The 14252-nt window shown below is 44.9% G+C and overlaps 1 protein-coding gene across 2 annotated transcripts in view; it reads right to left on the reverse strand.

Moving 5' to 3' along the window:
* The window catches only part of LOC140723079 (uncharacterized), a 561502-nt gene extending 547250 nt beyond the window's left edge, over positions 1–14252 (reverse strand). For both annotated transcript variants that reach the window (XR_012097797.1, XM_073037698.1), the window contains exons 1-3: positions 14108–14252; positions 10205–10377; positions 8836–9013 (exon numbers count right to left, since the gene is read on the reverse strand). The gene's annotated coding sequence lies outside the window, so the exon portion shown is untranslated. The remainder of the gene's footprint in view (positions 1–8835; positions 9014–10204; positions 10378–14107) is intronic.

The following is a 14252-nucleotide window of genomic DNA, read 5'->3' on the forward strand; positions in this document are numbered from 1 at the left end:
GGACAAAGGTATTTGCCATCATTAAGTACCCAGAGAAAATGGGACAAAACATGTTCTCACGGGTAAAAATGTCCAGAACAAGAGGAGGTAGAACAAGCAACAGGCACAAAATGCTGGAGGAACTCAGCAGGTAAGGCAGCATCTATGGAAAAGAGTACTAATGCTGAATTCCTCCTTTTTTAATTAACCACCTTTTTTTTTGATCAACCAGTTTCCAAATACTTCTAATCTTTCACTTTTAACCACATCGTGCTGGTCTTATTCGTCCTCCTCCTCTGAACCCCATCTCTCTCTGGAGCCCCTGACTCAGGCTGGCAACACTTCGGTTTCTGACTCTGCACCATCGAAGATTCACTCGCTAGTCTGCTGTCAGGCTTAAGAGGTGCATTGAATTGCGAGACCGCAGGTTCTTTTACTGAGAGAGATCGAGAGAGAGAGAGAGAACGTCAAAACCACAGAGAGCTCATCGTCTTATTCACCCTGGAGAAAATCATGCAGGTGTATTAATTTCAGCCCAGGGCTGAAATGGCTAACACAAGGGGGAAGTAGGTACAGGGGAGGTGTCATTCATAAGTTTTTATAAGCAAAGAGTGGTGTGTGTGTGGAATGCACTGACAGCAACAGTGACAGAGCCGGATACAATAGGGTCTTTTAAGAGACTCTCAGATAGGTACATGGAGCTTAGGAAAATAGGTGGCTATGTGGTAGGGTAATTCTAAGCAGTTTCTAGAGTAAGTTACATGGTCGGCACAGCAATGTGGGCCAAAGCATCTGTAATGTGTTGTAGATTTCTATGTTTCTATGAAATTTACGGGAAATCTCCTATCCCATGGAGAGGTGACTAGTTGCAACCTGTCATCTCAGGGAGAGTGAGACGGGAACGGCAGGGATAGATTTTCATATACTGATATGGAACAGAAACATGGGCAGGGACAAGATGGGCCGAGTGGCGTTTCTTGTGTACATTGTGAGTGTGGTAGAGACAGTAAGTACCTGAGACACGGGATTTGACAAAGAACTGATTTATCTTTCACAGATCCACAATATTAAACACCAGTCTAGTTTAAGGCGAACATCGGTAGAACAGACTCCTCCAATGCTCAGTGACCAGGGTTCAGTCCCGGGTGCGATGAGCAGCCACAAGAACTGCAGAATCTGACAGTAACAGTCCCTCATAAACCTGCAGCTGCCTTCAGTCACCGTGATGGTTAAACATTTAACACGGAGCTGATTTGAACTTCCTCCCTGATGTAGGAGCGCTCAGACCGAAGATGGAAAAAAAGAAGGAAAAAAAAGATAATAAAGTTGTTTGCACAGTTAGGGATAAACAGAGAGGAAGAGGTGGAGAGTTTCTTAAATGCATCTATCTTAATGCTAGGAGCATTGTAAGAAAGGTAGATAATGTAGATGAGCTTAGAGCATGGATTGATAACTGGAAATATGATGTTGTATTTATTAGAGAAACATGGTAGCAGGAGGGGTGTGATTGGCAACTAAATATTCCTGGATTTCGTTGCTTCAGGTGTGATAGAATTGGAGGGGCAGGAGTTGCATTGCTTGTCTGAGAAAATATTACAGCAGTGCTTTGACAGGATAGATTACAGGGCTCGTCTAGGGAGCCTTTTTTGGTGGAATTGAGGAATGGGAAAGGTGTAGTGACACTTATAGAGTGGTATCATAGACCACCTAATCGGGAGCGAGAATTGGAGGAGCAAATTTGTAAGGAGATAGCAGATACTTGTAGTAAGCACAAGGTTGTGATTGTGGGAGATTTTAATATTCCACACATAGAAACATAAAAAATAGATGCAGGAGTAGGCCAAAGTGAATAACGTCACATTTATCCACATTAAATTGCATCTGCCTTGAATTTGCCCACTCACCTAACCTAGCCAAGTCACCCTGGATCCTCTTAGCATCCTCCTCACAGCTAACACTGCCGCCCAGCTTCGTGTCATCCACAATCTTGGAGATCCTGCATTTAATTGCCTGGTCTAAATCATTAATATATATTGTAAACAACTGGGGTCCCAGCACTGATCCTTGCAGTACCCCACTGCTGACTGCTTGCCAATCTGAAAAGATCCTGTTTATTCCCACTCTTTGCTTCCTGTTTGCCAACCAATTCTCTATCCACATCAATACCATACCCCCAATACCGTGTGCTCAAGTTAGCACACTAATCTCCTGTGTGGGACCTTGTCAAAAGCCTTTTGAAAATCCAAATATACCACATCTACTGGTTTTCCCCATCCACTCCACTAGTTACATCTTCAAAAAATTCTATTAAGATTCATCAGACATGATTTTCCTTTCACAAATCCACGCTGATTTTGTCGGATGATTTGACCTCTTTCCAAATGTGCTATTATCACATCTTTGATAACCGACTCTAGCACGTTCCCCACAGCCAATGTCAGGCTAACCCATCTATAATTCCCCGGTTTCTCTCTCCCTCCTTTTTTAAAAAGTGGGGTCACATTAGCCACCTTCCAATCCTCAGGAACTAATCCAGAATCTAAGGAGTTTTGAAAAATTATCAGTAATGCATCCACTATTTCTTGAGCTACTTCCTTAAGCACTCTGGGATGAAGACCATCTTGCCCTGGGGATTTATCTGCCTTTAATCCCTTCAATTTACCTAACACCACTTCCCTACTAACATGTATTTCCCTCAGTTCCTCCATCTCAGTCCCCTACTATTTCCAGAAGATTATTTATGTCCTCCTTAGTGAAGACAGAACCAAAGTTTGTTATTCACTTGGTCTGCCATATCCTTGTCCCCCATGATAAATTCACCTGTTTCCGACTGTAAGCGACCTACATTTGTCTTAACCAATCTTTTTCTTTTCACATATCTATAAAAGATTTACAGTCAGTTTTTATGTTCTCTGCCAGCTTTCTTTTATAATCTTTTTTCCCTTTCCTAATTAGGCCCTTTGACCTCCTCTGCTGGACTCTGAATTTCTCCCAGTTCTCAGTTATGCCACTTTTTCTGGCTAATTTACTATCCCTAATTTCCCTTGTCAGCCACGGGTGCACTACCTTCCCTGGTTTATTCTTTTGCCAAATTGGGATGAACACTTGTTGTAGTTCATCCATGCAATCTTTAAATGCTTGTCATTGCATATCCACCATTAACCCTTTAAGTATCATTTGCCAGTCTAGCTTAGCTAATTCACGTCTCATACCTTCAAAGTTACCCTTCTTTAAGTTCAGAACCTTTGTTTCTGAATTAACTATGTCACTCTCCATCTTAATGAAGAATTCCACCATATTATGGTCACTCTTACACAAGGGGCCTCGCATGACAAGATTGCTAATTAACCCTTCCTCATTGCTCAATACCCAGTCTAGAATGGCCTGCTCTCTAGTTGGTTCCTCGACATGTTGGTTCAGAAAACCATCCCGCACACGTTCTCAGAAATCCTCTTCCTCAGCACCCTTACCAATTTGATTCACCCAATCTATATGTATATTGAAGTCACCCATTATAACTGCTGTTCCTTTTTTGCACGCATTTCTAATTTCCTGTTTAATGCCATCCCCAACTTCACTACTACTGTTAGGTGGCCTGTACACAAATTCCACCAGTGTTTTATGCCCCTTAGTGTTACACAGCTCTACCCATATCGATTCCACATCCTCCAGGCTAATCCTTCCTTTCTATTGCGTTAATCTCTTCTCTAATCAGCAACGCTATCCCACCTCCTTTTCTTTCCTGTCTATCCCTCCTGAATATTGAATATCCCTGGATGTTGAGCTCCCATCCTTGGTCACCCTGGAGCCATGTCTCTGTGATCCCAACTATATCATATTCATTAATAACTATCTGCACATTCAATTCATCCACCTTATTACGAATGCTCCTTGCATTGACACACAAAACCTTCAGGCTTGTTTTTACAACACTCTTAGCCCTTATACAATTATGTTGAAAAGTGGCCCTTTTTGATTTTTGTCCCTGGATTTGACTGCCTGCCACTTTTACTTTTCACCTTACGACATTTTGCTTCTACTCTCATTTTACACCCCTCTGTCTCTCTGCACTTGTTCCTATCCCCCTGCCACATTAGCTTAAATCCTCCTGAACAGCAGTAGCAAATGCTCCCCCTAGGACTAGCAGGAGGGACAGCCCTCAGTGATTCCTGTGTATGCACCCTGGAAGCCTCAAGAAATGATAGTGATCATGAATCAGGCCCCAGAGAGAAAAGAAAAACCAGCACAGTTTGCTCAGTGTGTCCACAGTACTACACAAATGTTTAATGTGACTCCTCAAGATTTATTCGGTCTCTGCTGCATGATTCTCTCAGCTGCTGAGGGATGGAAATGGAAGGCAGAATTGAGATACGAAACCTATCAGGAGTTACAGGCGAGAAACCATAATGAGAATGAACAGACAGACCAGATTATTCAAGCCTTGGAAAGGGCTCTCCAGCAACCTGTAAACATCACTAAAGTACCTGAATGCAAACCTAAGCCTGGGGAATTGGGACCAGACTGTTGAGAGCGATTTGTGGCCTGCTACGGCACCTTCACAGGAGACCAAGCCTTTAATGATGGGAATCTGTCCCCCCAGTTCAATGCCCTACTGCTCCAATGCTTACCAACTAAGTTAGCCAACATGATTAAAACAAATAATATGGATTGTCCTGACAATGATCGAAATCGAATGCGACGAGCTTTGACATATCATTTGGACCCAACTTTCGAATCCCGATCAACCCCGATGGGAAATAATATTAAAGCTGAATATGCTCAGCGGGAAGAAGGACGCGAGCGGGCTATATCTGAGGAACAGAAATGGGAGCAAAAACCTACCAAGGGACAGGTGGGGGCAACTACCCGTTTAGAAATTGACAAGAAGATGATTCCAACCATGTGTGCCAACCCTCAGGAAGAGCCCAATGTAATATTGCAAGTTGCTGGAAATCCAGTTCCATTTATGATTGATATGAGGGCAACCACAACCACTCTCGATCAGGAAATAGTATCGGAAAAGGGATTCCAGCTATCAGACGTTATAATCACTCTGTCAGGGTTCGAAGGCATGGAACGTACGTATTCACGTACCCAGCCACTGCAGGTGGATTTCCAGGGGAGCCAGTGTGAGGTTTCATTTACAGTCACCACCAGACAGGGGGTGTAATCTAGCATGGAGAGACTTGCTCTGTCTGTTGGAAATCGAGATTCTTTGCACAGACAATGCTGTCACCCTTGACAGGTGAACAACCGGCAGCTTCCCCAGTTTCCGACCCCCAAGTGGAGAGCACTTAATTTGGACTCCACTCCTTCTGCCAGCAGCCGACCCTCAAGTGACTCTGTGCTTTGACCCTACAGGGTGCGCCACAGAGGAAAGCCAATATTATGCACCCCTCGACGGACAGAAGTTCCCAGTCACGGTGATTAGACAGGTTAAAGGATGAGACGGTATTGCATTACTGGCCGAATTTCCAGATTTCCTTTGGTGACAGACAGAACTGGTAGTTCCCCATACCACCATTAGGGTTTGCACTGGGTTCAAGCCAAAGAGCCCAGGGTTCCTGGCATACACCCTAACGAAACAAGTCTCCAGCACCGAGGGAGACTGGCAAGACATGGCCTTGGGTCTAGTCCAATACGGGAGGGAGTCTGAGGTGAAGACGGGATATCTGGTAAGACAACCTTTTAATATTGACCGATCCCAAGATGCTGTACCCCATCTCTGTGCAATTTCAGGCCAAGAAGTCTGTCGCACCAACTGCCCCCTGTCTGGATCACCACAAAAGAAGGTCAGACTCTCCCATCCATTTAACAATATCCCCTCAATCCCGAGGCAACGTTTTCTGAGGATGGAAGCTCTTTTGTGGATCCAGCAGGAAAAGGATGCGATAGTGACGGACAGTGAAGTAATTGAGCAGGCCTCTTTTGAAGCAGCTGTCTCCGCCCAGAAGGCTGAGCTGTTTGTTCTGACTCGTGCCTGTATCCCAGCAACAGACTAAAGTGGGAACATTTACACAGACTCCCGTTATGCATTTGGAATTGTACATGACTATGGGGTTCTCTGGGAACATGGGGATTCCTGACTTCCTCTGGCCACCCCATTAGTAATGCCACCTTTGTAAACAACTTACTCACCACTCTACAGCTACCTCAAGTTTTGTTCTTCTCAGGGGGACACCTCTGAGGAGGAGTGAAAACTGTGGTCCCAGATGGGGTGCCAAAGACCCCGACCTAGCTTTTTGGATCTCCCCAGTGGGACAGATTTGTGTTCCTACAGAGTTTTTACCAATATTGGTCGATTAGATACATAATTGTACACACCTGGGAAAGGAGGGAATGGTTGGTAACCTGTACCCTGCACATCAGGTATGACTCCCTTGCCAGGTGGACATTTTTGTGTCTACAAGTTGATTTTATTGAATTGCCTAGAGTACATTGCTATAGATACTGCTTAGATATTATAGATGTGTTTAGTAGATGGGTTGAAGCTGTTCCAACTACCAATAATACTGTTATGACTGTTGTGAAGGTATTTTTACGGGAAATAATTCCCAGGTATGGCCTGCCAGAGATGCTGAGCTCTGACAATGACCCACACTTTGTGATGAAAGTAAACAAAGGCGTACGTAATGAACTAGCTATCAAGCAACAATTCCACTGTGTACACCACCCTCGGGCCGCTGGCACAGTGGAGAGAGCCAATGGCACTCTGAAGAGTAAACTGGCCAGACTAACAGTGGAGACTGGACTCACTTGGTTGAAGGTCCTTCCGTTACCCAGTTCCACATGAGGGTTACCCCACAGGGGAAAACAGGGTTGTGACCAGCTGAAATCATTTATGGACGGCCCATGAGGACACCCTGGGGACTAAGACCTTGTGTATCATTGCTCTCAGAAAGTCTACCAGCAAAATTGGATATTCATACGCGAGGGGAAGACATGGGGAAATATATATGCCAACTAACCAAGATTTTCCAAGCATACATTCGCAGGTATGACAGGCTGACAAGGAAGAGAACTACTCCGCACCATGGAACCTGGGATTTTTTTTCCTGATGAAGAACTGGGATTAAGGGAATCTTGGACCTCGGTGGAGAGGACCATATCAGGTGTTACCGACCACCCCCACAGCTGTGAAAGTGAAGGGGCAATCTCGGTAGATATATCATTAGGCGCTAAACATGTTACTGAAGGAACTGAGTAGAAGGTCTCTCTCAGACTAATGGAAAATGTATTGGTTGTTAGTGGTGTTCTTGTTTATGTCTTTGAGAGGGCTCACCCCAGCATCCGGGGGCCCCCATGTTAACACATTTCCGTCTTTCTGTCATACCTATACCAAACAGGTAGAACTAGGGGCCTGCTGGGTTTGTGCTGAAATACCACAGCATGGTAAATCTATGGTTCCAATGTCAGTAATCCTGCTCAATCAGAGTGAGGAACTCTCAGCCTGGGCTTTCTCAAATAACATCCGGGGAAGTGAGATGAGGACCTGTGGTCCAGTCAGAGATGACTGTGGCTGTCAGTGTTTTGAGGGATGGTGTCTCAGGCCCCCATCAAACTGAACTTCCTATACTGGGAAACATGCATCCTGGCCATACTTGCAGGTGCCCAGCAGCCGAGAGGAACAACTGAGACTGATTGATTTTGGATGATTACTTTTCTCTCCTATGGAGTAGCCAGGAATTCACGAGAGATAATCAATTTGGATACAGCACTTGAGGAGCTGGCCACAATACTGCAGGGGCCCTGACAGAAACACAGGCCCAAGTAACAGAAATATCCACTGAAATGATTGCAATCTGGCAAACAGTCATATAGAATCGTACAGCTTTAGAGTTTATCCCAGCTGAGAAAGAGGGAACCTGTGCTGTTATTGACACAGAATGCTGCACCTATATCCCTGAGGAATCTACTAACATTACACCCCTCTCCAAGCACACTGCAAAGGAGATTGACAGCATCAAGAAAGTAGGGCAGGATTTACACGGGTTCACTGAAGGGTCGAAATGGTGATCTTTGAAGGCCTGTTTGGTAATATGTGGGGCATGATACTGCATTATGTCCTAATAGTTGTACACATCTCTGTTACAATTACTGTTATACACTGTCTTTACCAACTGATAAGTCAATGCTGTCGTCAGTTGCTTTCTCTGTAAAAAGTTACTGCATTGTTGATAATGTAATGATCAAACGGAGGGAAGGATGAAGTCTGTAAAATGGCTAACACTTCGTTAAACAATAGCAGCCTGTTTTTCTGAAAGAAACTGCTGATGATCAACCGATGTGCTGAGCCATGTTTCTTCTTGCGGGTAGCTAGCTAGGGTTTCAAGATGCTTATCTCCTTGCGCATTCACATGTAGAGATAGGACAGCTTCAGTCTGTTCTGTGTGTGTAAACCATTTGTAAACTATTTTGTAGTTTGTCTTTAGGGGCTCCAGCCTGTCATGTAGTAAATATCTTTGGCTCCAGCCTGTCTTGTGTGGGGGTATCTGGATGGATATATCTGTGGTGTAAGGGGAATTGTTAGTCAGTTAGTGGATTGGGTGGGAACAGTCACAGACTGTTCCTGTTTGAGGGATTAACTAAGTAAGCCCCGGGTGCTTGGAATAAAGAGTTTGTACCGTACGGTCTGTGAGTGAATTTATCCGGATTCGACTTCCACAGAATAGGAGTGGTTTTAAAGGGCTGTGCTGCTGGAAGCTCATTACCAGACCTGGAGTGATTGCAACTGGGTCTGACAGAGGCGTAACTGGTTGTTCTGGGCACATTCAGTCTCACTCCAACTATTTCCCACCTTCCCTTATACAGGTATGTAATGTCTAAAGGAGCAGTGTTTGAGTAAATGAGACTCACCAAACTTTCTCCTGACTGAGTCAATGGAATCTCTGAGTCTCTTGAGGCAGAGCTGTTCTCTCCAGTTAAAGCTCTCAGTCCTCAGGCTGGTTCACTTGTTGCTGTTCCCTCATCTTCAGCCGTGGTTTGCTTCTAGTTGGGGTTTTTCTTTTTTATAAACCTCTCACCGCAGGTCTAACTTTAACCAGGGAGACAATGAAGTACAATAACAATAAAAAGGAGAACCAAACATTTCTGGTTAATGTTACTAAAAACAAAATGTTGAAGGCTGATATAATGATCTCAGTAAACATTTTTTTATTGTCACTATTGTCAATATGGGATAAGGAGGAGCCATCATTCAGTCAGGAACAGAATTAGGTGATTCGATCCATCTGGTCCACCCCACCATTTAACCACAGCTGATTTTCATTCCAACACCATATTCCTGCCTTCCTCCTGTAACCCTGAGCTACTCAGCAATCATCAATATGTTAATCTCTGTCATAAATATACCCAAATGGCAGCTTCATCCAACCTCTGTGGCAACAAATTCCACAGATCAGACATCTTCTGGCCAACTTTTTTTCTCCACTCAGTTTTAAAGGGAAGCTTCTTTATTCCGAGACTGTGCTGTTAGATCACAGTCTAATGGAAACATCCTCTCCATGTCCACTGTACCCAGGCTTTTCAGCATTTGGTAGGTTTACTTAACCAAACATCCCCCACCACCCTCACCGTCCCTCTGAACTCCATTGAGCACAGGTCCAAAACAATCAAATGCTCCTCATACATAATGCCGAACATTCCTGAGATTATTCTTGTAAACCTTGTTCACAACAACTGTACTGAACACATTTCTAGGAATAACAAACTAATTGGCACCAGGGTAATTTGCAAGGAAAGGTTGTGGTTACTTTATTGTTCAACTATCACAGAGTGAGCCATTTCCACTTCCACATTAAAACCGGTACATTTCAGGAAACATAAACCAATCCAGAGTGAATGTAATAAAAAGAAATTGGAATTACCAAACTGCTCAGCATGTAAGGAACAGCTGTGGGGAGAGGAACAATCTTTACAATTCAGGTTAATAACATTTTGTCAGGATGACTTCAAAAATTTTCAGTTTTTAGTGCAGATCTCCAGCAACTTGAGATTCTGCCCGATTTCCACCACTTTATCCAGATTTGACTTCCACAAAATGCGAGTGACTTTAAAGGGCTGGGCTGCTGGAAGCACTTTACCAGACCTGGAGTGATTGCAACTGTGTCTGACAGAGGCATAAATGGTTCTTCTGGGCACATTCAGTCTCACCAACTATTTCCCACCTACTATTGTACAGGTATGAAATGTATAAAGGACCAGTGTTTGAGTAAATGAGACTCACCAAACTTCCTCCTCACTGACTCACTGGGATCTCCAAGTCAGCTGATTCGGAGTTGTTCTCTCCAGTTCATGCTCTCAGTCCTCGGGCCAGTTCACTTGTTGCTATTCCCACATCTTTAGCCATGGTTTGCTTCTAGTTGGGGTTTTTCTTCCAATAAACCTCTCACCGCAGGTCTAACATTAACCAGAGAGATAATGAAGCACATAACAATGAAAAGGAGAAACAAACATTTCTGCTCAATGTTACTAAGAACAAAACTCTCTGAAATTTAAACGTTGAAGCCAAATATAATAATCTCAGTGAACAATCTTTTATTGCCCCTCACACATCACAAAACAATATGGGATAAGAAGGAGCCATCATTCTGTCATGGTAATACATAAGACACAGGAACAGGATTAGGTGATTTGATCCATCTGGGCTATAAACGTGCAGGAGCAATGTGTGGTTAAGTGCCATGCTCAAGGATACAACGCACTGCCTGGCCTGAGGCTCAAACTCATGACCTTCAGATTGCTTAACCACTCGGCCACATGCACATCACAGAAACCACTCTCCCCCCTAGACTTCCCAGTCCCTCGGTAAAGCAGGCAGTGAAATCAAAGATCCCCAAAACCTGGAACGTTCTCCTTTCTCATCCACCCCAGTCCGGGAGAAGACACAACAGCCATAAAGCTCCAGGACAAATGTGAGCAGCCTCAGGAAGTGAGGCAAGTTGGGGGAAGTTAACAGGACTCAGTGACCAACGTCAGATCCCCCAACACAACATAGAGGAAGCATCCTGACCCAGCCAGGGACTCTGAGCACACACCATGTCATCTTGCATCACAAAGTGAAGGGCGGGGCAGATCTGCAATAAACAGCCTCACGTGACCTGTTGGTGGGTCTCCCATTTCAACGCTGCGGAAATAGACAGCCTGGGCTCCAAGTTTGGATCGTTCAATGCAGATTAAGTGAAGTCGACACATTTTTGACCAGCCCAGATAATCGGAAGATAAATGAGTAATTGGTCCTCAGTTCGGGGCTCACGGCCAACATCGGATCTCCCCGCTTGGGATCGGTCTCAATACTCACCGATGGGAACGCGATATCTTCGGCCCGCAGACAGTGATCCCGACCCCTGGCTCCCCCACCCAGGAGGTGAGGACCCTTCCCTCGATCCCACAGGTGATGCACTTCAGCACTGAGCGGAAAAGAAAACACCGCCCGGCCGGAGACAGTGAACATGCGCGAAGTGAGTGTCACATCATCTGGAGGGCAGGGCCTCGGAAACAGATGCACAGGTGCTGCCCATCTGCTGTTAAATGGGAGGGGCAAACAGGATCACGTGACCAGTCGGGTCTCCCACCCCAGGCAGAGTTTTCCAGCTACCCACTATTCTGTGTAAAGAAACAAACTTGCTGCTTACATCTCCTCTCACCTTAAATATATTAGACATTTCAACCCCCAGGAAAAATAGATTGTCTGTCCACTCAGAATCAGAATCAGGTTTATTATCACCGGTGTGTGTCATGAAATTTGAAAACCGTGCAGCAGCAATTCAATGCAATACATATTATAGAAGGAAAAAAACCCAAAATAAAATAATAAAAATAAATAATTAAATCATTTACAGCATATCTGGGACCCTTACTCTTTGTGATTTTGATAAATGACCTGGATGAGGAAGTGGAGGGATGGGTTAGCAAGTTTGCTGATGACACAAAGGTTGGGGGAGTTGTGGATAGTGTGGAGGGCTGTCAGAGGTTTCAGTGGGACATTGATAGGATGCAAAAATGGGCTGAAAAGTGGCAGATGGAGTTCAAACAAGATAAGTGTGAAGTGGTTCATTTTGTTAGGTCAAACATGATGGCAGAATATAACATTAATGGTAAGACTCTTGGCAGTGTGGAGGATCAGAGGGATCCTGGGGTCCCAGTCCACAGGACACTCAAAGTTGCTACGCAGGTTGACTCTGTGGTTAAGAAGGCATATGATGCATTGACCTTCAACAATCGTGGGATTGAATTTAGGAGCCGAGAGGTAATGTTGCAGCTATATGTGATGCTGGTCACACCCCACTGTGCTCAATTCTGGTTGCCTCACTACACGAAGCATGTGGAAACCATAGAAATGGTGCAGAGGATATTTACACAGATGTTGCCTGGATTGGGGAGCATGCCTTATTAGAATAGTTTGAGTAAACTCGGCCTTTTCTACTTGGAGCAACGGAGGATGAGAGGTGACCTGATAGAGGTGTATAAAATGATGAGAGGCACTGATCGTGTGGATAGTCAGAGACTTTTTCCCAGGTCTGAAATGGTTATGAAAAGACAGCACAGGTTTAAGGTGCTGGGGAGTAGTTGCAGAGGAAATGTTACAGATAAGTTTTTTTACTCAGGGAGTGGTGAGTGTGTGGAATTGGCTACCGGCAAAGGTGGTGGAGGTGGGTGGAATATGGTCTTTTGGATAGGTACCTGGAGACACTGGAGAAAAATAAAGAAATACTAGCTTAGAAAAATAGAGGGCTATGGGTAACCATAGTAATTCCTAAGGTAGGGACATGTCGGCACAACTTTGTGGGCCGAAGGGCTTGTATTGTGCTGTAGGTTTTCTATGTTTCTGTGAATAAATTAAAAATCGTGCAACAAACAGAAATACTATATATTTTAAATGTTAGGTAGTGTTCAAGGGTTCAATATCCATTTAGCAATCGGATGGCAGAGGGGAAGAAACTGTTCCTGAATCACTGAGTGTGAGCCTTCAGACTTCTGTACCTCCTTACCTGCTGGTAACATTGAGAAAACCACATGCCCTGGGTGCTGGAGGTCCTTGATAATGGACGCTGCCTTTCTGAGACATGGCTTCTAATCCTCTGGTAATCTTATAAACGTCCATCCAGTCTCACCCCAGCCGGCACGGCTCCGGAGAAAACAACATAATTTTGTCCAACCTTCCGTTAAAGCTCAGGCCCTCTAATCCAGGCAATATCCTGGTAAACCTTTTCTGCGCCCACTCCAAAGCCCCGATATCCTTCCGAGAATGGGAGCGACCAGAACTGTATGAAACACTCCAGATGTGGTTTAACGAGTTTTATAAAGCTGCAACACAACTTCCCGACTTTTGAACTCAATGCTTCAACTAATAAAGACAACCATGCCATTTGCCTTCTTAACCACCCGATCAATCTGTGCTGTCTCTTTCAGGGAGCGATGAACTTGGAGTCTAAGATCCCTCTGATCATCGACACTGTTCAGGGTTTTGCATTTAACAGTGTACTGTCGCATACATTCGACCTACCGAGCTGCCAAGATAATCATCACTAATCAAATTTCACTGAGATTTCTCAGGTCCTGTTGAATTTATTGCCAAGTGCACAAGTACGGGAAGGTACAGGTACAGAGAAACACTGACTTGTGGCAGCATCACAGGCAAGTACATTCAGATAACACACGGAACACAAATTATACATTTCTCTGTCAGTGACAATACAGAAACATGTTTTACTTCATCCTGCTAATAGGACCAGAACAACAGGGGCTGAGCGGCGGCTCATCTCAGACGGTTCGGTGTGAATGTCTCACAACCCGGACCGACCCCGGCAGATTCTGTGAAGGAAGCGAGGCGAGGCCGCCAGTTCGGGAAAGTACATCCCCGCCCCCTTCAGGTTTCACCGATCACCCTGTGTTTCTCTCTTCCCTCCCCACCCCCACCTTTTATTCTCCAGTCCTGCCGAAGGGTTTCGGCCGCTAATGTCGACTGGACTCTTTTCCTGGATTCTGCCCGGTCTGCTGAGTTCCTCCAGCATTTTGTGCGCGTTGCTCGCATTTCCAGATCTGCAGATTTTCTCTTGTTTGAGTTCGGGAAAGTTAAGTCACCACCCAACGTCAGACCTCCCCGCTCGGGACCGGCTTCAATACTCACCGAAGGGAAATTGTTGCTGCTGCCCCGCAGAGAATAATCCGCCTCCGGCTCCCCGTCCAAGGGGGCGAGAACCCCCTCCGATCCCGATCTCACCGCCGTCCCGCTTTCACAAAGAACGAAAAAACAACACTGACATTCCCGGGAA

This window comes from Hemitrygon akajei, unplaced genomic scaffold (genome assembly GCF_048418815.1).
Source record: "Hemitrygon akajei unplaced genomic scaffold, sHemAka1.3 Scf000100, whole genome shotgun sequence".
NCBI lineage: Eukaryota > Metazoa > Chordata > Chondrichthyes > Myliobatiformes > Dasyatidae > Hemitrygon > Hemitrygon akajei.